The sequence below is a fragment of the Pseudophryne corroboree genome, chromosome 2 (assembly GCF_028390025.1).
Source record: "Pseudophryne corroboree isolate aPseCor3 chromosome 2, aPseCor3.hap2, whole genome shotgun sequence".
NCBI classification, from domain to species: domain Eukaryota; kingdom Metazoa; phylum Chordata; class Amphibia; order Anura; family Myobatrachidae; genus Pseudophryne; species Pseudophryne corroboree.
This window is the reverse complement of record NC_086445.1, coordinates 323,170,707-323,195,373: the sequence shown is the minus strand read 5'-3', so window position 1 is coordinate 323,195,373 and position 24,667 is coordinate 323,170,707. Positions and strand designations below refer to the sequence as shown.

The window sequence follows — 24,667 nt, the reverse complement described above, 5'->3', positions numbered from 1 at the left end:
GAACCGGAAATCCAAGATCTTGGAAGCCAAGCAGTGGAGGGCCAGGTCAGTACTCGGATGGGAGACCACCCTGGAACACCCTGGTACTGCAAAAAATTCTTCTGCCCGATCTAGAGTGATCCCCAATAATACCAATTGGCATTCGGTTCTATATGACTTATGATTTAATTCTCTACGACTAAATAATCCTGAATAGGATTGCTGTAGAATAAATGATGGTCATATATTACACAAAGGTGTTACTGTGATCTCAGTAAAACCACTAGCTCAAAGATTTGGATTTCCGGTTCTCATTGTGGTATTGAAAACCACATGAATTATATACAACACAGTGTTATATTTTTGCGTAGCTATACTATTTACGTACAATTCACTCCTATAATCATCTTTTAATAATGAATAAATAAAGTTATGTTTTATCAGAATTGATTAATACACACCCAATCCTCTGAATTGAGTGCTCCCACACAAGAGTCTACTTTCCAACTCTCTTTTGTTGGGTTTTCTCAGCTGATACTCCTATTGACTCTAGGGAGCACCACTGATAGCAACAAATATTTGCAAAAGGATTTTTAATCCACATGCACAAGGTTGCTGTATCCATAACGCAATTTAGCGTCATAAATCAGTTTTTCAGAGGGCATTAGAAATTTATTGCAAGACTAGTGCGGTCCCAAAAAAAGCTTATTTTCCTGGTTTCCAATTTCATTAAGATCTTTTGGCGATCTCCCCCTCTATGCGAGACAGGAACATGGTCTATTATCACATATCTGACAGATGATAGTTGGTGTCCATTGTCCCAGAACGATGAAGGGCCCTTCGTTCTTTGAATTTCTGCGTGGTCATGTCTACGTAGTACAGTCCACACGTGCATATTATTACATAGACCACGAATTTAGGTTCACATGATAGAACGTGCCATACGTTGAGCAGTTTGTCTGTGTGGGGGTGTTTGAAAGTACTCCCGGTCATAAGGTAATTACAAGTCGTACATGTAGGGCATTTATAACATCCAGGTTTTTTTGTTGTTGTGTTACCTTGTTCCTGATCGAATCCTGTAATATCGGACTAGACCAGGTAATCCCTGAGATTGCGTCCTCTCCTATAACAGGTCATGGGTCTGACACCCTGAAATACAGGCAGATCTTTGTCTGATGCAATTATAGGCCACAAGGCTCTACTTGCCCTGGGGATCACTGCACTAGATGTATCACATGCAGTAGTCCATGGAAATATCTTTGAATCCTTCTGTTTATTCTTCAGTTGTAGAAGTTCCTCCTGGTCAAGTGCCAATTCTCTTTTTTTTAAGCATCTTTCAGGGCTCTAAGTTTATAGCCCCTTTGATGAAATCTGGTTACCACTTTGTCCAGTTGAGATGACAATTTGTTGGTGTTACTACAGATACATACTACCAGCAGCTTCTGAGGTTAGTCTTCTTTTTAAAGAGGGAGGATGATGGCTGCTGGATAATAGTAGCGTGTTGTGGTCAGTGTCCTTACTGAACACTGAAGTTGTAATTTGTTTGTCCAGCAGATGTACTTTTATGTCCAGAAAGTCAATGCTCACATCACTCCATTTGTAAGTGAGTTTTACTGGGGATGGTAATTGGTTAATTTCCTCCATCATATTTTCAAACATTTGTGAGCCCCCATTCCACAACATGAATAGATCATCTATGAATCTTGTAAACAGCTAAATATATTTCCTATATGACTTAGTGAAGAACATAAGTTGTTCCTGTTGGAACATGTAGACATTGGCATATGCTGGTGACGCCGCCGATCCCATGGCACAACTGGATTCTTGTTGGTATATTTTTCCGTCGAATTGCGGGTTAATGCCAGACGCAGCAGAGAAAGAAATATACCCTTATCCATATCCAGCTGTTCAACCTTGGACATCAGGAATGATTCCATAGCTCTTATAACTTGATCGTGAAATATTGAGGAGTATAAACACTTGAAGTCAGGATGGCGGCATTGGTATACTGAACACCAGCATCTCAACCACCAGTAACTTATACTCAACCCACAAGATCTTTGAGTCCCCAGTATTTCCCCTTACAGTTTTAGTTATAATAATTTGCAAATGATGGGGAAAAAATGTAAAACAACAAGCAATAGTGTCGCATTACAAGGTTCAGAAATAAAAACAGAGCACTAACATCAAGAAAAACAATAAATAGTTAATCGAAAATTATTATCATCATCAAGGTAAAAATTACTCTGAAAACAATCAATGCTCATATACAAAGGACCTAATTCAGAGTTGCACATAAATTGAGGCCACAATACCCATTCCAAAATAAATGTGGATCTCTGTATTCATGTGACCACACCACACCCATACATCAAATGGTGAAAGTAGATGTTATCACCATCAGTACACATTTGCACCATGCGCAGGAGATGAAACTGAAGGTGGCCAGATCTCTGCATGTGCCAATATCCCACAATTCAGTCAATATGCCCATGGAAATCTTATGCCCAGATGCTACCCAGTTACACCCTCTCAGCTGCGAGTTAAAATGAGGATGATTTTCTCTAATTTGCATACGACGACACATGCGCAGTTTGCTTATAATTGTGATATCGTTATGCAGATGGAATTGTGTGGAACTCTGAATCAATCCTTAAATGTGTACAACATAATCCCACAATGACACTAATGGGCGTGCTTAGGTGGGAGAATCATTGATTGCAATCAATCATGTGTAAAATTGTCGCTTTAAGAAAGTAAAAGAATTTTATTTGTGTCAAGTGACTGACATTTTTCTGATGCACATGTACTGCTGGAACCATTCTATTGCGCATGTGCCACATTAAATGCCCACAAGAGTGGAAAACAACACATAGACAAGCTCCTTGCATGTGCTGATAGCTAAAATCAGTATAATTCTTACATGCTACAGTTATACATTCACAAGTGGATTTCCTTTCCTTAAGAAAGCACTATTTGAAACAATCGCTAGTAAGTGAATCCCTACTTAATCACTAAATACACTGAGGCACATAGGTATGTTCATAATATGAAATGATGGTGCCATATTAGTTAAAGGAATTCAGAGTAATAGTATATGTGCAGGCAGGGTAGGCAGAGACATATTCCAGAGTTTTGACAATAAAAATTATTAGAATAATACAAATATATTTGTAACTTATAAATATCATCTTTGTATTATTTATATAAACTTTGTATTATTCTAATCACTTTTATAGTTAAATCACACCAGCAAATCATATACAGTATGTGTGTGTAAATCTGGTTCTGATACTAGCCAGTGCCTACCCAGCCATTGACCTCACAGCACATCACTGATACATAAGGATTCCAAATGGATATTACAACCTATTCACTGCCTCAGTCTCAGACCAACGCAAATCCTACAGGATTGTAAAGTTTGTGGAATTTAAAATGCTACCTCGTCATTCTTATAGACATAAACGAAGTAAGAACAAATTCTACTTTAAGAAAGATTTACTTTAATGATGGGCGTGATCCTAAAGGTGTAGCTGTATGGAGCAAGGTGCATTTGGATTGCAATTCTGAAAAAGCAGTTGCTGGTAGGTTTAACCAATCCAGCACACTTAAAGTTGTTTGATGGAATTTTTTCACATTCGAAATATACATTTTTACAAAGAGTAAACATTAATATTTAAACAGTAAATATATACAGTTTAAATTGATTAAAACAGAATATCGACGTAAGTCATTACTTGTGTTTTTGCTTATTTGGGGAAGCACAGGCATTTTCATATACAGTAAATGCAAAACATAAACTTGAAACAGCATTTAGTGCCCGGCTTTCAATATCCTGCACATTTAAGTAGAACATTAGTAACATCAGTATATGTTTCATTCCAGCATAACGCGTGATCTTAGACACTTGCACACCACTGTATCTATGTATAATTTTTATGCTGAACCAATAAAAGTTATCATAGTCTAGAAAGAATCCAATTTCTCAGTAAGTAACAGCTGCTAATAAAAGAAAGATCATGTTCCTGGCCTTCTACTGAAAGGAAATTAACTTGTACTTAATGTTTTATAACTCTCCTTTTTCAAATATTTGCCTATTAAGGATTTTAGCACTGAAAAGGCTAGTAGACTATATTAATGATTATTGCCATTAAGGGATACTTTCCTTTCAATGTTTTTCACTTAGAGTAATGCCAAGACTAAATAAGGAATAAAATAAAATAATGAAACATGGGCAGATCCTGCAATATAAACGTCTTCCAATAATTGAAAATTCTGTGTTACTTTAAAGCTCTCTAGAACAAATTCTGTTTGTTGATATACTGCTGTAGTGAGTTCTTACAGACATCCCCTACACTTCATGCAGATTGTTTCTTTTGCCAGTACTTAGAAATTTCTGCTACATACTGGTTTATTTACACTGCGTTTAAACGTCCTTGGAAAATAAAACTATTTATGTTGCAATACATTTTTAAAAAAATGCTGTGTATATTCCAGCTAACATTCCTTGGAAGAGAGCGTAATTCTCAGGGGAAACCCAGACAGGGTGAAGCAATAATAGAACCTCCTATCTACTTATTTTATCCCTCTTTCCAATGCCATTGCCTTATCTGTCGAAAATTGAGTACTAATTAATTATATTACATCCAAGATAAGTTCCATTGGAAAAATTATCTAAATACAGGGCCTTATTAAGAGTAAAGTACAAACATAATTTCGAGCTAGGATAAAATCAGCATTTGCTACTGATGGAGAGTTGGTCACAAACATGAGATGTGACCAACTTTTTGCTCCACTGCAAGCAACAGGATCAGATGCTCCAGGAATTCTACTGGTGTGGCTTCACTGTGAGTATAAAACATGAGCAAACACACAGACACAAGTCACATAGAACATGTTAAATACAAATCAAATAAGATGCAACAAAATTTAAATTTATCTTTAAAGACTATACTAAGAAACATTTTAGCAGCTTTCCCTTTCCCAAACAGTTTAGGAAAATAAGTGTTCAATACATTGTAATTCTGGTATTATTGTAGCGGTAGCAGTTTTTACATATGTGTATAATTAGATGTGTCTTGGACGCATTTGATAAATCAGACTCAGCCAGCTGCTGCCATCATCATCAATATAAGCTTCATCATTTGCACCATGATTTAAGTACCCGTAAGTCGTCCCCCTCCAAACAGTTGAAAATGTGCCTGTTGCATGGCCATCTTTGGATGCATTTTGCATCAATACACCCTCACTGTACTTTGGCTATATCAACAATCCTCTCCATCCCTTGTCTCATCCCCTTTTACACAGGGGGCAGTAAATGTTTCTGAGTCACCAGGACAAAAATATATTTTTCATGAGTTATCAATATAATTTAAAAATATTCCTGCATGTGCCATTTATACTAGTTTCATGGTTGATCAGGTGAAGAGAGCAAGCAGTACTAATGAATTGGATGACTTAGAAATTGTTCAAATCCCTTGTATTGAACATTTTACTAACAGGTGGCAATGACTGAGTTACAAAGTTCTGGGGCCTGGAACACACCCCAAAATGTAGTTGCCCACAATTCTTAGCAAGCCCATACTCCAATACTCATTATCATGTCTCCTCATACCATCATCTGTAAAGGCCCTGTTTACTTACAGGGCCAAATGTGAGAGGGTGGGAGATTCTAAGTCCCGAGATTTGGAGTTTGCAGATATATTCAAAGCACCAGTTTATAGTAAGGCAAAACCTGGTTGGTTTTCTGATTAAATACATTTATCGTGTTTCGCTTTTCATGTAAACTTAAAAATATTAAAAGCACATTGCCTGTCACTTGTGATTATGATTCTCACCATTGTGGGAAATCATTTGCTTTGTAGGCAGCTGTCATTGTGGCTTTATCCCAGAATTTTTCATATAATCCACAGTCTCTTAGCATGTACCTGATTTTTCATTCATAGTTCTGTTCTATCAGCTATTCCATTTTGATCTGGTGCATATGGAACTGTTTTTATTGCAATATGCCATGTTAATTTAAGAAGTTCTTTCTTGTAGCACTAAGCTACTGGCCAACATCTTTTCTTATTCTTTACTCCTTTGGAAATACAATACTCAAATACACTTTGCAAATTTCACTAGAAGATTATTTGTATTCTTTTGATGTGTCTCATCTGCGCCAAATACACTTTTGTATTTAAGCATCAACAGGCAGTGAAGACTATGAGATAAATAGTACTGTGACCAATGCAGGCAAAATTCCATAACATGTTGTTTTAACAGGAAGATGGTATAAAATCAAGTACACTATCATAACAAAGGACTACACAGTGATCATTTATGATACAGGGACACCACCTATAATACAGCACCCTTGGTTCCAGTACTGTGCCGGATTATCAGTTTTGCCGAATTATCGGTGGTATCATTTACGGTGGTATCAGCAGCATCCTGACACCCCACGCCACATCTTCAGCCTAATTCTATCCAGTGTGTCCCCTACATCCTAACTCTGGCCATGCAGCCAGATTCCCCAACTACAGCCCGTCTCACCGCCTCAGCTCGACTACCCGCCCACAGCCAGACTCCCCCACCCGCAGCCTAACTAAGCCTCCAGCTGTTAATCTAAGACATCCTGCAGCCTATCTAAGTGCTTCCCGCATCCTAACTCCCACCCACAGCATAATTTCCCCCGGTACCTGATGTGTCCGGATTAAAAGAGGTGCCGGACCAATGCCGTAACTAGACATTTTAGCGCTGTGTGCAAGAAACAGCATTGGCGCTACCCCCCATATTTACAATAGGGCCAGTGTGCGGCGTAGGCGTGCACCAAAAATATAGGTGTGTGGCTTTATGGGGAAGCGGCGTGGCGACAAAATAATCCCAATTTATATTATGCTGCACAGTAGTCTCCATTATTCAAATTACGCCGAATAGTAGTGCCACTTACACACATTACACCAGGTAGAGCCCCTGTCACAAATTACGCCAGGTAGAGCCCGCTTTTACACGTTACGGCAGGTAGAGCCCGTGTCACACATTACGCCAGGTAGAGCCCCCTTTTACACATTACGGCAGGTAAAGTCCCCTTTTTAACGTTACGGCAGGTAGAGCCCCCATTTACAAATTATGGTAGGTAGAGTCCCCTTTTACACATTACGTCAGGTAGAACCCCCTTTGACACATTACGGCAGGTAGAGATCCCATTTACACATTACGGCAGCAGAGTCCCCTTTCACGCATTATGGCAGACAGCGCTCCCTTTCACACATTACGGTGTATATATAATCCACCCTCCCCCCCCTGAAATATCCTGTGTTTGCCCTTGTGCCTGCCCACCCTCCCCCTCTCCCATGCTGTGCTGATTGTTTATGCTGATGATACGGTTATCTTATGTCCTGAACAGGAGCCGGGGGAGGAGGCGGATCTCAACTTCCACGGGCACTGCAGCACAGATCAACATTCTACACAGAGTCGCCCAACGCTGCTGTAAACTCCTGCGGTTGGTGGGCTCAGTGTTACCATGAGGTGGGGGGTGGGAATTACTCTCAGCTTTCCGTGTTGCTGCACTAGAAACTCCGGCTTGGGGGGGGGGGGAGGGCAGGCGGAGATGATCGCGCAGTCCAGTGTAACTATGGGGTGGGGGGGCGGGCGTTACTCCCAGCTTTCCGCACTGCTGCACTTACACTATAAGCTCCGGCTTGGGGGGGAGAGGAGGCGGAGATGATTGCGGCTCAGTGTTACCATGAGGTGGGGGGGCACTGAAAGCACCGGCTTGGAGGGTAGGCAGAGCTGACAGTCACTTAGCTATCTAATATTGATTCTGGTGGTGGCTGGTTGCGCCCTAGGTCATCCTGCGCTGTGTGTGAGGCAAATACCTAGTTACGGCACTGTGCTGGACCGTCGGGTGCTGGATAATCAGTGGTGTACCTGTATTGTGCCATTAACTATCTCTCCAGTACTGTACAACTTCCAAACAACACATAGCCTGTAGCTGTAGCTATACTCCAACATTGTGTGTAGTCTAACACTTGGATTTTCACTGAGAGATACTGGATTTAAGCAGAGTAAGTGTGACCAAGATAAATGGATATAAATATCAGAGAACAGCTTAACACATTTGTAAATTGATAGATGATTTATTGTATATCTACAAATCCTTTTGAAACCTTATGTGGAGAATATGAGCATTTGAAATAACTTGAAGAAATAGGTTGATTCTATATATATGATTAATGCTTCATGAATGTGTTTTCTTTTTTTCTTGTAGGGGCTAATGAATGTGGGTTTTATTTTTTCAATGGTGGCAATGAATTGGGTTCTATTTTCATCCTTTGGGGGCCAACGTACAGTATGTGCATTGTTTTTGTTTGTTTTTTGCAATCAGAATCAGAATCAGAATCAGCTTTATTGGCCAGGTGTACTCACGTACACTAGGAATTCTTTGTGGTACAATGCATCGCCAAGCAGCAACATGAAGGGGGAATACATAGCATACGAAGGGGGAAGAACATAGCATACATTACACACATTACACGTATGAGTTGATACTGCACATTGCAACTGTACAATAGACTCGACATATTAGACATATTATACACGTAGGACTAAACACAAAGGCTGCTTGGCAGAGCAGCACCGAGGCAGCCATCCGCGGCGCCAACTAGAACTCAAACAATGCACATAATACAGAAGATTTAAGTATTACATCAAAAGATAAACCACACAGACAATAAAGACAGAAAGCATAATGCAGGGTTGGTGTAAGCATTTTGGGTAATAACCTCCAGGGGTTGTGTATTCCACCCTCACAAGGTACCAGGTGCGGCAGCCATCTTAGGCGCTCTGCGTAGGATTACCCAGGGTGGAATAGTCCACCCCTAGAAGAGAACACAAAACGGGGAGATTGCAGAGTCCTTAGGTTCAGAGTAGGGTTCCAATAAAACCATCAGGTCCATGTATTTTTCATCCCATCCACAAGTTTACCAGATAAGGCAGCCATGTTGGGCGCACTACGAAGGTTACACAGTGGGAGATGAGCCATACAAGGGCCAAATGCATTCACGGGAAAACTGACACGAGTGTAGGAGTATGCTCTACCCTGCCAGGAAAGATCCAAATGAAGCACACCCTGCCCATGGAGGAACTATCCGCGGCTGCCATGTGAGGCGCACTGTGTAGGTTACTGCTGGCAGGGTGTGCAACCAATGGAGGTACACATTACAGGAATAGCACACAGTGGGGGGAAAGTACCCTGTAAGAAGAAAGAAGAGAAAGACACATTTGCAGGAAAACATTAATTTGTGAAAATGATAAATGTCCTGGTCTCCTGAGAGCAGTGCGGGTGGGTGTGAGAGTGTGGGGACCAGTGCGGGTGGGTGTAAGAATGTGGAGTGCACACTAATGTCCAGTGGAACTGACCCAGCAAAATCTGGTCCTGATGCGCACGCCCCTCAGTTCCCTGCTCAGCTTGAGGGGTAGTCTTGGGGGCAGTCATGATGTTCTTGGACAGAGAAGTAGTAGGCATTGGTCCTGGTGTTCTCAAGGCAGAGGTGAGGAGAGGCCACATGATGGTCCTGAGTTGCAGTGTTTGGGGAAATTGTATTATTCGCGTTTTTAGCGCAGTCCAAATCCAGTTCAAACTCCCAATTCAAACGCAGGATTGAGATTTTTTCAATATTTTTTAATATTATAATATTTTCTAGTTTCACAAGGATTTGATGTAAACAACATGAATCCACAGATCCATCATGCGTTATGTCAAAAGTTCAGTCTGGTTATGGTGCTGTAATAATGGGGGAATGTTTTCTTGGCCACTTCACAGCAACTGAACATCATATAAATACCACAGCCAACCTCACCATTATTGCTGACCACTACAATCCTTTAGAGCTACAGTCTACTCATCTTCTAATGGCTGCTGGATAATATGTCATGCACAAAGTACAAGTCTTCTTATACTAGTTTCATAAACATAATAATAAGTTCAGTGAACTCCAATGGCCCCACAGTCACCAGACCTCAATCCACCACAGAAGTTTGGTGGATAAGGAGAATTGCAGCATGACTCTGCAGCAACTGCTTAATACAATAATGTCACTATGGACAAGAATCTCTAAGAAATATATCCTGCATCTTTTTGAAATGCCATAAAGAATTCACCCTGTTTTGGGAGCAAAGGAAGTTCTTGCCCAGTACCCACTAACCGAGGTGTAACTAATAGAGTAGCCACTAACTGTATGCTAATCTGTTTGTGGATTTCAAAGATTAGGTTAAATCAGTCGCATAACACATAAAGAAACCTTTTGGAATCTTGTGGTCCTATTATGGATGAGTCGCAAAATAGCAATTTATTCCATTTTCCTTTTTGCAATAAAAACATGATGTAACTGTTCTTTGCAGAATATAATTATTATTTTCTTAACAGTTGTTTATATAGCACTTATATAATTGGCTATGCACATCCATTCCTCCTGACCCAGTAGAAAATGTAGTAAGGTCCCTATGGCACTGAGTGATATATAATAAATTAAAAGATGGTAATGGGGAATACACTAAAATGGTAATGGGGAATACATTAAGAGAAAAAGTAGGAAAAAAATCTATACAATAGTGTATTACATTTAAACTTGAAGGAGCAGATATTATTTTTCTGGGTAAATGATGCTTTGCTAGTACAAGTATTCAAACAAAGCAGGCAAATAACTTGAATTATGTCTGTATAAACACATATGGGGCCAGATGTAATGCAGTGCGAGATGGTTGGAGCTCAGAGATTCTGGCAAAACTCCTATGGTTTTTATTAAAGCGGCAATGAGCATCAAGGTAAAACCAACCTGGTTTAATGAATTCTAGGTTAAATTAATTTCACTTCCTCCTAGAGTATACCAAATAGTGCTAGCGAACGGTTTCAATCGTGGTTAGTTTATATTTCATTGTATTAGGGTGATTACTACTGCAATTAAATATATGTGCTTAAACTGTTTTCATTTGTGAGGGACAACACAGATGAATAACTGTAGCAGTTGTCAGGTATGACTTGCAATATGATCATTAGTTACACAGTTGCAAAATTCAGGGATTGAGCCAACAGGTAGTGCCATAAATATTTCTCTCAATCTATATTGTGGTGAAAGTCAGCACTAAAAGATTACTCATAAGGAGCATTCATCAGAGTTAACAGTTGGATAGCTGTACATCCTTCCTGGTACTTAAGGCTGACTGCTCTCACCTCTGCACCTGCACTGTTGGTATTAGACTGACATTAGGGGAGGCGTGTAGGGGATTGGAGCTAAATTAGGTGTACGATTGTTACCTCAGGGCTCCTGCTGTTTGCAGTTTTGAGCTTGCCACCTCTGGTTCTGATCCGCGGGGTAGTGCTTAGTGCCCATAGTTGCCTGCTCCACTCACAGCTGTTTCCATTTTTGCTGCACCTCTGGTGTCATACTTGGAAACAACCTCTCTCTGGATGATGTATGCCTCAGAATCTCTGCTGCCAACTGCAGCCCTGACGCCGTTGCTGGTCCGACCGATGCTGTTTCCAGAAATTGCACAGTATAACATCTTCCTATTAAGCTAGGGAAACTGCATCAGTCCCTCTGCCAAAATCACCATCTCCTCCTCAAACAAGTCCCAACATCGCTTCTGAATTCAATTGTACATTTCTGGCCTGATGGACACTGCTTTCTCCCTTCACAGGTGCTATCCAGTAAAAGCCATTTAACTGCTCTATTCTTTACTTTTTATAGCTACTGGCTCATGCTGACTCCTGCAGCTGTCCAGAGTATTTGAAGTCTGATAGGTGCCCACTTGTATGTCATACATTTGCCTTTATTATTTAAAAATAATATTAATTTACATACATTTGCACAAGTAATAAGTATTAAAATACCAGTATATCCACAGTACAGCAAAACATATAATAATACAGGGGTCTCTTTCAAAGTGACTTCAGGATTTCAATCCCTTTTTAATGATGATACCATGTTTGGGCAAGGTATCGTATTTGTACTATTGTTTTTAAAGGTGCACTGCAGTCTACTACCTGTGGTTCTAGAAGTGCCAGCATCTCCTGATTGACATTAAAATTATGCATGACACAGCTTGCTGAGACTTGTAGTCTACTAGTAATAAAATATATTTGCTGACATTAGACTATGGGCCCTCATTCCGAGTTGTTCGCTCGTTATTTTTCATCGCATCGCAGCGATTTTCCGCAAACTGCGCATGTGCAATGTTCGCACTGCGGCTGCGCCAAGTAAATTTGCTAAGAAGTTTGGTATTTTACTCACAGCATTACAAGGTTTTTTCTTCGTTCTGGTGATCGGAGTGTGATTGACAGGAAGTGGGTGTTTCTGGGCGGAAACTGGACGTTTTATGGGTGTGTGTGAAAAAACGCTGCCGTTTCTGGGAAAAACGCGGGAGTGGCTGGAGAAACGGGGGAGTGTCTGGGCGAACGCTGGGTGTGTTTGTGACGTCAAACCAGGAACGAAACTGACTGAACTGATCGCAGTGGCAGAGTAAGTGTGGAGCAACTCAGAAACTGCTTAGAAATTTCTATTCGCAATTTTGAGAATCTTTCGTTCGCAATTTTGCTAAGCTAAGATTCACTCCCAGTAGGCGGCGGCTTAGCGTGTGCAATGCTGCTAAAAGCAGCTTGCGAGCGAACAACTCGGAATGAGGGCCATGGTTATTACCCAAACAACCACTGCAGTGATGAACCGTACTGGGCTAGTTTCTCCTAGAGGAGTGCGTTTTTTGTGTGCTTAACCTGCTTAGGGAACATATCCCCAGTGAGGGTATGGCCTAATAGATCTACATAAAATAGACAGTCCACGAGTCAGCCCTATATGGTCGACATGCAAAGGGTTGACAATCAAAAGGTCTACATGACAATGGTCGACACCAAAAAAGGTTGACACGCTGGGTATTTTGGTCCAAAGTTTGTCTATTTCACAGTGTGTGACCTCAATTAGTGAAAACATAGACCCTTACGGGCTCACTTAGCTCACCATCCTTCAGGCAAAAATGAAGCAACAATTGGAAAAAAAATAGAAAAAACTTGCATTGACCATTTGTGTATCAACCTTTGTCATGTCAACCTTTTGACCCCATCGACCTATTACAAGTCGATCATATGGGGTAGACCTATTGACTGTCTAACTAGACACTGTCTCTACATTGACTGGAACCCACCAGTCTTCGGGCTGTTTGATACTATGGCAGGGAGACACCACGCTCTGTGTTGTACAAATTGTTCAAGTACAAGCTTAGGTATGCAGAGTTCATGCTAATTACACTTTTGGAAGTGGAGAATTCCCCCAAACTCTTTTAAATACAAAAACTATTGCTGCATGGATAGAAGGGATCTGTGCAGCTCTTAAAAGACTTGGCTTTCCCAGATCTGAAAGAGTAGTTTAAGTGGCAGGAGTACATTAAACACACAACCAAGTTAACCCAGGACATCAGATGCGACCATGCCAGGATGGGCTTTGCTGCACATACAATTGCTTTGAGACCTGAATCAGACCCACTGTGCGGCTGCTGGAAGATAATCTTCCAGCAGCTGCCAATCTCAGAGGGACCCTTCCGACCCCTTCGTACCCATAACTGATCCCACAGTGTGTGATTATCACTGCTGACCGCAGAGATCGACCAACCCAGTCACCCACCCCCCGGAAGCTGCTCCTCACTGAAATCAATTGAGTCCCAGTGTATACCCGGAGGCTGCAGAGAGCATTCAGAAATCCCCCAGGGTGGTGCTACTTGTATTTTTTTATTACTAAAATACTGTATTATAAATGTTTCAACAGGTATTATTAGCTTGATACATTTATAATAAAGTTTTGTAAATGAAATATATTTTTGTCAGTTAAGTGGTTAAAGAAAAAAGGACACTTTTTTTTAAAAATAGATGTAATTTTAGCAACAAATGATAAAGTTTACTTAAGTACATTATCACAAAAAGTGATACATCTGTAACAGAAATACTGTATATAAAATAAGGTTTGCATTGCAATTAGAATAAGAACAAAAAGAAATACTTCTAGAAATTCTTATATATTTCCGTTCATCTTTTTTATCAAACCACAATAGAGAATGTTAATAAAATGCCAAGCCAGTACCATTTGTAAATGCATAAATAACAGTACACTAAACACAACCCATCTGATAAGCCTAGACAAACATTATGATTGTAATATAAATTTCATATTGTAAACACAAGTAAAGCTTGTTTACCTGTGTTTGGAATCCAAAACGTGCATTTGCTTTTAGGGATTACTGTATAATAATAAAATCAAAAACATAACTCTAAAAGTTGTATCTTTCCATGCAGGGCATAGCATACTCCTACACACGTGTCAGTTTTCCCATACATGCATTTGGCCCTTGTATGGCTCATCTCCCACTGTGTAACCTTCGTAGTGCGCCCAACATGGCTGCCTTATCTGGTGCGCTTGTGGATAGGATGAAAAATACATGGACCTGATGGTTTTAGTGGAACCCTACTCTGAACTTAAGGACTCTGCAATCTCCCCGTTTTGTGTTCTCTTCTAGGGGTGGACTATTCCACCCTGGGTAATCCTACGCAGTGCACCAAAGATGGCTGCCGCACCTGGTACCTTGTGAGGGTGGAATACACAACCCCTGGAGGTTATTACCCAAAATGCCTACACCAATCATGCATTATTCTTTCAGTCTTTATTGTCTGTGTGGTTTTACTACCTGTGGTTCTAGAAGTGCCAGCATCTCCTGATTGACATTAAAATTATGCATGACACAGCTTGCTGAGACTTGTAGTCTACTAGTAATAAAATATATTTGCTGACATTAGACTATGGGCCCTCATTCCGAGTTGTTCGCTCGTTATTTTTCATCGCATCGCAGCGATTTTCCGCAAACTGCGCATGTGCAATGTTCGCACTGCGGCTGCGCCAAGTAAATTTGCTAAGAAGTTTGGTATTTTACTCACAGCATTACAAGGTTTTTTCTTCGTTCTGGTGATCGGAGTGTGATTGACAGGAAGTGGGTGTTTCTGGGCGGAAACTGGACGTTTTATGGGTGTGTGTGAAAAAACGCTGCCGTTTCTGGGAAAAACGCGGGAGTGGCTGGAGAAACGGGGGAGTGTCTGGGCGAACGCTGGGTGTGTTTGTGACGTCAAACCAGGAACGAAACTGACTGAACTGATCGCAGTGGCAGAGTAAGTGTGGAGCAACTCAGAAACTGCTTAGAAATTTCTATTCGCAATTTTGAGAATCTTTCGTTCGCAATTTTGCTAAGCTAAGATTCACTCCCAGTAGGCGGCGGCTTAGCGTGTGCAATGCTGCTAAAAGCAGCTTGCGAGCGAACAACTCGGAATGAGGGCCATGGTTATTACCCAAACAACCACTGCAGTGATGAACCGTACTGGGCTAGTTTCTCCTAGAGGAGTGCGTTTTTTGTGTGCTTAACCTGCTTAGGGAACATATCCCCAGTGAGGGTATGGCCTAATAGATCTACATAAAATAGACAGTCCACGAGTCAGCCCTATATGGTCGACATGCAAAGGGTTGACAATCAAAAGGTCTACATGACAATGGTCGACACCAAAAAAGGTTGACATGCTGGGTATTTTGGTCCAAAGTTTGTCTATTTCACAGTGTGTGACCTCAATTAGTGAAAACATAGACCCTTGCGGGCTCACTTAGCTCACCATCCTTCAGGCAAAAATGAAGCAACAATTGGAAAAAAAATAGAAAAAACTTGCATTGACCATTTGTGTATCAACCTTTGTCATGTCAACCTTTTGACCCCATCGACCTATTACAAGTCGATCATATGGGGTAGACCTATTGACTGTCTAACTAGACACTGTCTCTACATTGACTGGAACCCACCAGTCTTCGGGCTGTTTGATACTATGGCAGGGAGACACCACGCTCTGTGTTGTACAAATTGTTCAAGTACAAGCTTAGGTATGCAGAGTTCATGCTAATTACACTTTTGGAAGTGGAGAATTCCCCCAAACTCTTTTAAATACAAAAACTATTGCTGCATGGATAGAAGGGATCTGTGCAGCTCTTAAAAGACTTGGCTTTCCCAGATCTGAAAGAGTAGTTTAAGTGGCAGGAGTACATTAAACACACAACCAAGTTAACCCAGGACATCAGATGCGACCATGCCAGGATGGGCTTTGCTGCACATACAATTGCTTTGAGACCTGAATCAGACCCACTGTGCGGCTGCTGGAAGATAATCTTCCAGCAGCTGCCAATCTCAGAGGGACCCTTCCGACCCCTTCGTACCCATAACTGTTCCCCCAGTGTGTGATTATCACTGCTGACCGCAGAGATCGACCAACCCAGTCACCCACCCCCCGGAAGCTGCTCCTCACTGAAATCAATTGAGTCCCAGTGTATACCCGGAGGCTGCAGAGAGCATTCAGAAATCCCCCAGGGTGGTGCTACTTGTATTTTTTTATTACTAAAATACTGTATTATAAATGTTTCAACAGGTATTATTAGCTTGATACATTTATAATAAAGTTTTGTAAATGAAATATATTTTTGTCAGTTAAGTGGTTAAAGAAAAAAGGACACTTTTTTTTTAAAAATAGATGTAATTTTAGCAACAAATGATAAAGTTTACTTAAGTACATTATCACAAAAAATGATACATCTGTAACAGAAATACTGTATATAAAATAAGGTTTGCATTGCAATTAGAATAAGAACAAAAAGAAATACTTCTAGAAATTCTTATATATTTCCGTTCATCTTTTTTATCAAACCACAATAGAGAATGTTAATAAAATGCCAAGCCAGTACCATTTGTAAATGCATAAATAACAGTACACTAAACACAACCCATCTGATAAGCCTAGACAAACATTATGATTGTAATATAAATTTCATATTGTAAACACAAGTAAAGCTTGTTTACCTGTGTTTGGAATCCAAAACGTGCATTTGCTTTTAGGGATTACTGTATAATAATAAAATCAAAAACATAACTCTAAAAGTTGTATCTTTCCATGCAGGGCATAGCATACTCCTACACACGTGTCAGTTTTCCCATACATGCATTTGGCCCTTGTATGGCTCATCTCCCACTGTGTAACCTTCGTAGTGCGCCCAACATGGCTGCCTTATCTGGTGCGCTTGTGGATAGGATGAAAAATACATGGACCTGATGGTTTTAGTGGAACCCTACTCTGAACTTAAGGACTCTGCAATCTCCCCGTTTTGTGTTCTCTTCTAGGGGTGGACTATTCCACCCTGGGTAATCCTACGCAGTGCACCAAAGATGGCTGCCGCACCTGGTACCTTGTGAGGGTGGAATACACAACCCCTGGAGGTTATTACCCAAAATGCCTACACCAATCATGCATTATTCTTTCAGTCTTTATTGTCTGTGTGGTTTATCTTTTGATGTAATACTTACATCTTCAGTATTATGTGCATTGTTTGAGTTCTAGTTGGCGCCGCGGATGGCTGCCTCGGTGCTGCTCTGCCAAGCAGCCTTTGTTTTTAGTCTTACATGTATAATATGTCTAATATGTCGAGTCTATTGTACAGTTGCAATGGGCAGTCTGAACTCATATGTTTAATGTTTGTAATGTGTGCTATGTTTTTCCCCCTTCTTATGCTATGTATTTCCCCTTCATGTTGCTGCTTGGCGATGCATTGTACCACAAAGAATTCCTAGTGTACGTGAGTACACCTGGCCAATAAAGCTGATTCTGATTCTGACAGCAATGCTTATTATATTGGTATGACTACTAATATCAACTAATATCAAATATGGGGCACTAAATTATATAGAAGAGATGATGCAAATAAAGGAAGTGCCATCAGTTGGACAGATCAATCCACAATCATCCTGTAAAAAGTGTCTAATTAAAAGTAGTGTTGTAACAGGGCATTACGACAGTGGCGTGCGGTGAGGTCAGTGGCTGGTGAGGCACTGCAGCCATAATGTCCGCCAAATCCCGCCGATGACCCCTACCGCCGCTGAGCCAATGCCCGCTACTGCCCTTGAGCCGATGCCCACTACCCCCGCCACCGCCAATGGCTTACAAACTCGCCCACCATCAACTCTCCAGACCCTCCACCACTAATTCGCATCTTAGTCCGATGCCGCCACCGCCGCCAATGCCCGCAGCCTGCCTGCTTATCAAACATGTGATGAGCAGGCGGCTAATATATTGTAAATTTTTATAGGAAAAAAATTTGTGTTTGGGACTGGGGAGGGAGTGGGAGGAGAACATGAATGCAATTTTGTTGTCCAAGGCTTCCATTAACTTAATAGCACCGTGGGTGTGGAACTATTAAGTTAATGGAAGTCCTGGACAACAAAATAGCCAGCAGTGGGTGACAGGAAGAGCGTGACACCAGAGAGAGGGTGACAGCTGTTGGTGACAGGGAGTGGGTGACGCCAGGGAGAGGGTGTCAGGAAGAGTGTGACACCAGGGAGAGGGTGACACTAGGGAGAGGGTGGCAGCAGTGGGTGACAGGGGCATGGCTTCATGGGGTAGGGTCGTGGACACAGAATAGTACCAATTCACATTACACCCCACAGTAGTGTCTGTCAGTCACATTACACCACACAGTAGTACCCCTACACATTACGCAAGGTAGAGCCCCCTATACAACACAGGAAAAATAAAACACAGGGGGAAAAACTATTCATGCCCTTTACATTATTTGTCATTTTTGCTCCTTATAGTAATGCCCTTTACACATTATGTCACACACCTTAATGACCATTCTACATTATTCCACACACCGTAATGCCCATTCCACATTATTCCACACACCATAATGCCCATTCCACATTATTCCACACACCGTAATGCCCATTCCACAGTATTCCACACACCATAATGCCCATTCCACATACCATAATGCCCATTCCACATTATACCACATACAGTTATGCCAGATACCATTTTATGCTCCACACACAATAATGTCCCATACAAATTATGCCACAGTAAGGTCTCTAATTATTTTTAAATTACCTGCTCATTGCCAGGGGTCTCATGCGCGTTGCCAATGGTTTCATGTCCTGGGTTCCATGCTCATTGCCAGCGGTTTCATGTTCGTTGCCAGGGGTCTCATGCTCGTTACCAATGTTTTCATGCCATGCGTTCCATGCTCGTTGCCAGCGGTTTCATGCTAGTTGCCATTGGTTTCATGCTCATTGTCAGGGGTTCCATGCGGGGAGCCCCAGCAGCACAAGGCAGCACTACTACCCAGTGTTAACCCCTGGTGCGCTGAATGTACCGACAATAGTGTGGACACTTTAAATCGGTATAATTGTGTTTTAATTCAATCAATAAATAAAATGGAGAATCTTGCTTAATTAATAATAAGTTTACTAAATTGTGATTAAGATTAATACACTTAAAATAATCAGTTATACCAATTATTCAGACATATGTTTAACCATATGTCTGAATAAATAAGATTTTACTCAACGGTAAATCTATTTCTCGTAGTCCGTAGTGGATGCTGGGACTCCGTAAGGACCATGGGGAATAGCGGCTCCGCAGGAGACTGGGCACAACTAAACTATGCATTGAGAAGCATAGGTGCCTGTCAGGAGGCGGAGGGCTAGAGCAAATAAGACAATTACATTCATCACTACTAATCATGGCCCGTAACTAAGGGTGTGTCAGCAGTTCCATCGCACAGAGCGCAGGGCTCTGGGGTGATACAATTGCTGCCCACGGTCCTTGCTTCTAGCACGGGTGCCTGGAATTGTAATGTAGCGGCACAGGGCAGTGTTACAATGTAGCACCTATGCGCTCCATTGTAACCAATGGTGGGAACTTTGAGGTCAGCGGTTGACCGAAAGTGACCTCACCGCTGACCACAAAGTTCCCACCATTGGTTACAATGGAGCGCATAGGCGCTACATTGTAACACTGCCGTGTGCCGCCTGTCAGACAGTACAGGAGCACACAGCCGATCAGGAGGGTGCCACAACGTGGCGCTCCCTGATTGGCTGAAGAAACCCACTTAGACATCAGTCAGAGGGGGTTTCTGGCATTCGGGGAAAGGGGTCCCATGTGAAAACATGGGTCCCCTTTCAGTTCGTGGTCGGGTGTCCCGTTTTTTTATTTTTACAAGTACGTGGATTACAAATGGATTATCCGAGGAACCCTCTACACTGGATTTGGTGAGTAGGATTTTTTCAACAGGTACACCATGGATTCTACTGGAGAAGAGGACCGACCCTCGTGTGAACATAAGGTAAGTATGTGTATATGGTGGTGTGTATGTATGCATTAAAGTTATACTTTCAAGGTGTGTGTGTAATGTCTTTATTGGGGTATTTTTTTAGTAGTAGTACTACAGGTACCAGCGGGCCCGGTTTTCCGCCGCATGCTGGTACTTGTGGTTCTCCAAGTACCAGCTTGCGGGGGAAGCTTGCTGGGACTTGTAGTACTGCTACTAAAAACAATATTCATTACTTTCAACAAAGGCTATCAGCCCCCCATCCGCAGCCCATTGGATGGGGGGACAGCCTCGGGCTTCACCCCTGGTCCTTGGGTGGCTGGGGGGGGGACACCCCTTGATTGAAGGGGTCCCCACTCCCCCAGGGTACCCCGGCCAGGGGTGACTAGTTGGATATTTGATGCCACGGCCGCAAGGCACTGTATAAAAGTGACCCCCGGCTGTGGCATTATCTGTCCAGCTAGTGGAGCCCGGTGCTGGTTTCAAAAATACGGGGGACCCCTACGCTTTTTGTCCCCCGTATTTTTGGAACCAGGACCAGGCGCAGAGCCCGGTGCTGGTTGCTTAAATATGGGGGAACCCCTGTCAATTTTTTCCCCATATTTTTGCAACCAGGGCCGGCTCAAAGAGCCCGAGGCTGGTTTGGTTTAGGAGGGGGGACCCCACGCATTTTTTTGTGTGAAAAATTATAACATTTCCCACCCCTTCCCACTGAAAAACATGCACGGATCTCATGGATCCGTGCATGCCTATACAAACACGGGATAAAAAAGCAGGTCTGTTTTTTTTTAGCACTTTTTCACGATTTGTATTTTAGCACGGCAGTGTTTGGCTATTGTCGGCAGTGTTTGTGTTTTGCACTTTTTAGTAAATGACCGATTTCTACCAAATTGCAGGCGTATTTGACCGATGGTGTATTGATTCGTGATTTTTTCCTAGGACTTCCAAAATATTACGAATGCCCTCATCACTGCCGTGATTTTTGCTTAGTAAATTACCGAGATGATACTTTGAAGAAAAAACGGCATCTCGGTCAAAATCGGGACCTTAGTAAATATACCCCTTTGTCTCTGGTCACATGCAGCATCAAATTGCAAACTTTACGCTAGGCGAACATATTCAGGTCCGAACCAAGCATCAGACTGTTTATCATTAGTACTGGGGTACCAAATGTATGTATTTTACACAAGCTCTAATGGAGTTATTGGGCTAGGAGCAAGCAAGGTCATTTGTAATTGCAATTTAATATTACATAACATGCTAATGAGAAATAAATCAATACTACAAGTTATAATATATTTCTGCAAGTCTGCAATGTAAGAGAGAAATAGATTGTGTTCCTCAACTGTGCCCCCACAGGAATGGATTCCTTAGCAACTTCCAGTGAGGAAGCTCTGCTTCTCAATGAGAACAAACTGTAGCTTTCATTTTGAACAAACATTATCTTGTACCAGGAGCAGAATGAAATGGCTCCAGGCACACTACTGAGACCAGCGGTAGTGTGTGACAGGCTGTGCAGAGTCCAGAGGGGAGCAGAAGAATGAGTATTTGCCAGGTCCAAAGGACTTAGCTCTATGGCCGAGACAGGAGAACATATGTTAGATGGCAGCTTAAGTGTATGCCATTTTATGAAGTGACAAAAGTGCATATGCAGATTTATCATACATCATGTTTTGTGTACAGTACAACAATAACATACTGTATCTATTGTAGTTATACTGTATGCAACACATGTGGCAGACTGTTTCCCTGCTGGAAAAGTACCGGGACCACGAAAGAACACAGTTTTGTCTTCAATACCCACCAATGCTGTAAAACACTGGCGGAGCCAGCAGAGTGGAAGAGGGGGACTAATACGTGGAGACCCAGGTATACTGTGTAATAGACACAAACTATACAGTCATAAAATTGGCCAAAGGAAACAGCCTATATATCATACTGACTTATTAATCTTGAAAATAGCATAATGATATAAGATGCCCGAAACAACATAAGTGGAAATTATCGTTATTTGTACCGCTATTTACCAGCCTAAATTATAACGGGGATACGAAATAACAACCGGAAGACTTTTTAAGGTGCCGGCACCTCATCAGGAGTTCATTGTGACTTTTTATTATTTTTATTTAATTTTCCTTTTAAGGAGGAATATTCCCTTTATAGGTATACCTGAGACTATCAAAGATAGTCCATACAAATAATATTATTGTTCATAAAGATGTTTTAGATGGTCTATATGGTATATTATGTATCTCTTTACTTGTTTCCATTAGTGGCGGATTACAGGTCCACTTTGGAAAAATATTAATAATAAAATTAATTATATTTATGCCGTTTATTACAGTTTGATCTTTATTGCAAAATTCCCAGCCGCGCTACCATTTTGTTGTATGTATATTATTACATTTGCAAAACATGACGTCAAATGCATTGAGTCCTATTGGAGAAAGAGCGCTATATAAATAAAATTATTATTATTAACAACACAATGACATGACACAATGCCATTTGTCTTGTCATAAATAAATGTATGGAAGTGGATATTCTTAAACCCTCTTTCAATTTTTTTATCCATATATGAAAAGCTGTGCATAACAGATTTAAAAGGAATTTCTTTCATTTAGCAATTCCCCATTTATTGACTAATACAGAATTTTGATAGGGCTTTTTACCCACTGGTACTGAATCGCTGTGCCTGAGTTGGGTTGCATTAATATGCAGGCACAGAATGAAACCACATGTGCAAATACAATCCATATGGGTACATGTAACCAAATCCATTTTCATTCATAATTGTAACTGGCCGTGTTTTATTTATTTATTTTTTTGGATGATACTTTCTCCAAATCATCGGTTTAATGTCACTACTGTTGAAAGGGTTCACTACGATATGCCGGCGGTCGGGCTCCTGGCGACCAGCATACCGGCGCCGGGAGCCCGACCGCCGGCTTACCGACAGTGTGGTGAGCGCAAATTAGCCCCTTGCGGGCTCGCTGCGCTCGCCACGCTACGGGCACGGTGGCGCGCTACGCGCGCCACGCTATTTTATTCTCCCTCCAGGGGGGTCGTGGACCCCCACGAGGGAGAATAAGTGTCGGTATGCCGGCTGTCGGGATCCCGGCGCCGGTATACTGTATGCCGGGATCCCGTCAGTCGGCATACTGAAGACCACCCCTGTTGAAAAAGTCCATTAATCATTTCATGGCTCATTCATTCCAATGTCACATGCAGAAGCCTCACTGAAATGCAGCATTTGTAAAATGTTTTTCCCCCACATCAACAGACAATCAATTAATCCACTGATGTGATCAACGAATGGAGTCATGGAATCCCCTCACCAACATCCAATCACAAGCAGACCATTTGTAATTTACTGAACAGGGAGATGAATACTAGGACTTCCTGATTTAATCATTTACCAGCGGGAAGCAATTATATTTTGCCATGCTTTATTTTAAATTCTTTTTACTAGTTCACACTAAAACAGGGAAACCACAAGCATGTTCAGTGACACATTTCTCAATGTTCTCACACAGATTTTATAGGATTAACTTTGATAACTTTTTCTTGCTTTTAGAGCTAAATATACATATTTTTGGTTGTATCATTTGTTGTTATTATTTATTCTACATAAATTACATCAATTTGTTGCACTCCTAATTGGGAAATAAATGCAGTTTAGCATGTTAGAATTTTTTCTAGAATATTATTTCTAATCTGTGTTCATTAAAGGATAAAAATATCCTGGCAACAATTTCACTCTTATGCCCTTTAATTTAAAAACATTTCCTTGTTTTTTTGCACTTGAGGCTATAAAAATGAATCTGCTCAGTCACAGACCATTTAATTTTGGATGCATCATTGCCAGTTGGTTACAGTAATTAGCATTCCCTGTGTTGTGGCAAATTCCCTTAAGCTATACTAACTAGGGCAGCACTTCTATGAAAACATAATCAATGATGTGCAAATGAGCCAGGCCACCCATCCCACAAACATAAGCTCAACCTACAGCTCTTTGGCACAGAGTGACTTGTAAACCCACCAGCCGCATTTATTTACCAGTTACATGTAAGAACTGATGACATCTGTGAGTGGCAAGATAATGACAATACACATACTGTATTCAGAGCCAATGTTATAAGAAGCAGTATTTTTATTATGCCTTTCTAATTTCTATGCTTGAATATTGTCAGAATAAATGTCAGCAAAGTTTTACATTTACATTTGTACATCTGCTACAGTACATTATTGATTAGTGAAGCTAATAAATATTTGTAAGTTGGACTCTTAGTTCAGGTGCAAGTTATCATCATAGAAATGATTAATAAACCTCATAATAATTTAGGCTTTTTTAATTTGTGTTTTCTAGAGGGCAAAATTAATTCTTTTAAATATATCAAAAATGGAAAGTTTGGTTTACTGAATGCTGATCAGTACATTTGAAAGACATGTTGACATTTGTGTGCACACTGTAGCTTTACAAT

General features: G+C 41.2%; 1 long non-coding RNA gene across 1 annotated transcript in view; it reads right to left on the bottom strand.

The window, feature by feature from the left end:
• LOC135018102 (uncharacterized) overlaps nucleotides 1–24,667 on the bottom strand; it is a 63,961-nt gene that overhangs the window by 862 nt on the left and 38,432 nt on the right. The gene's annotated exons all lie outside the window — the stretch shown is intronic.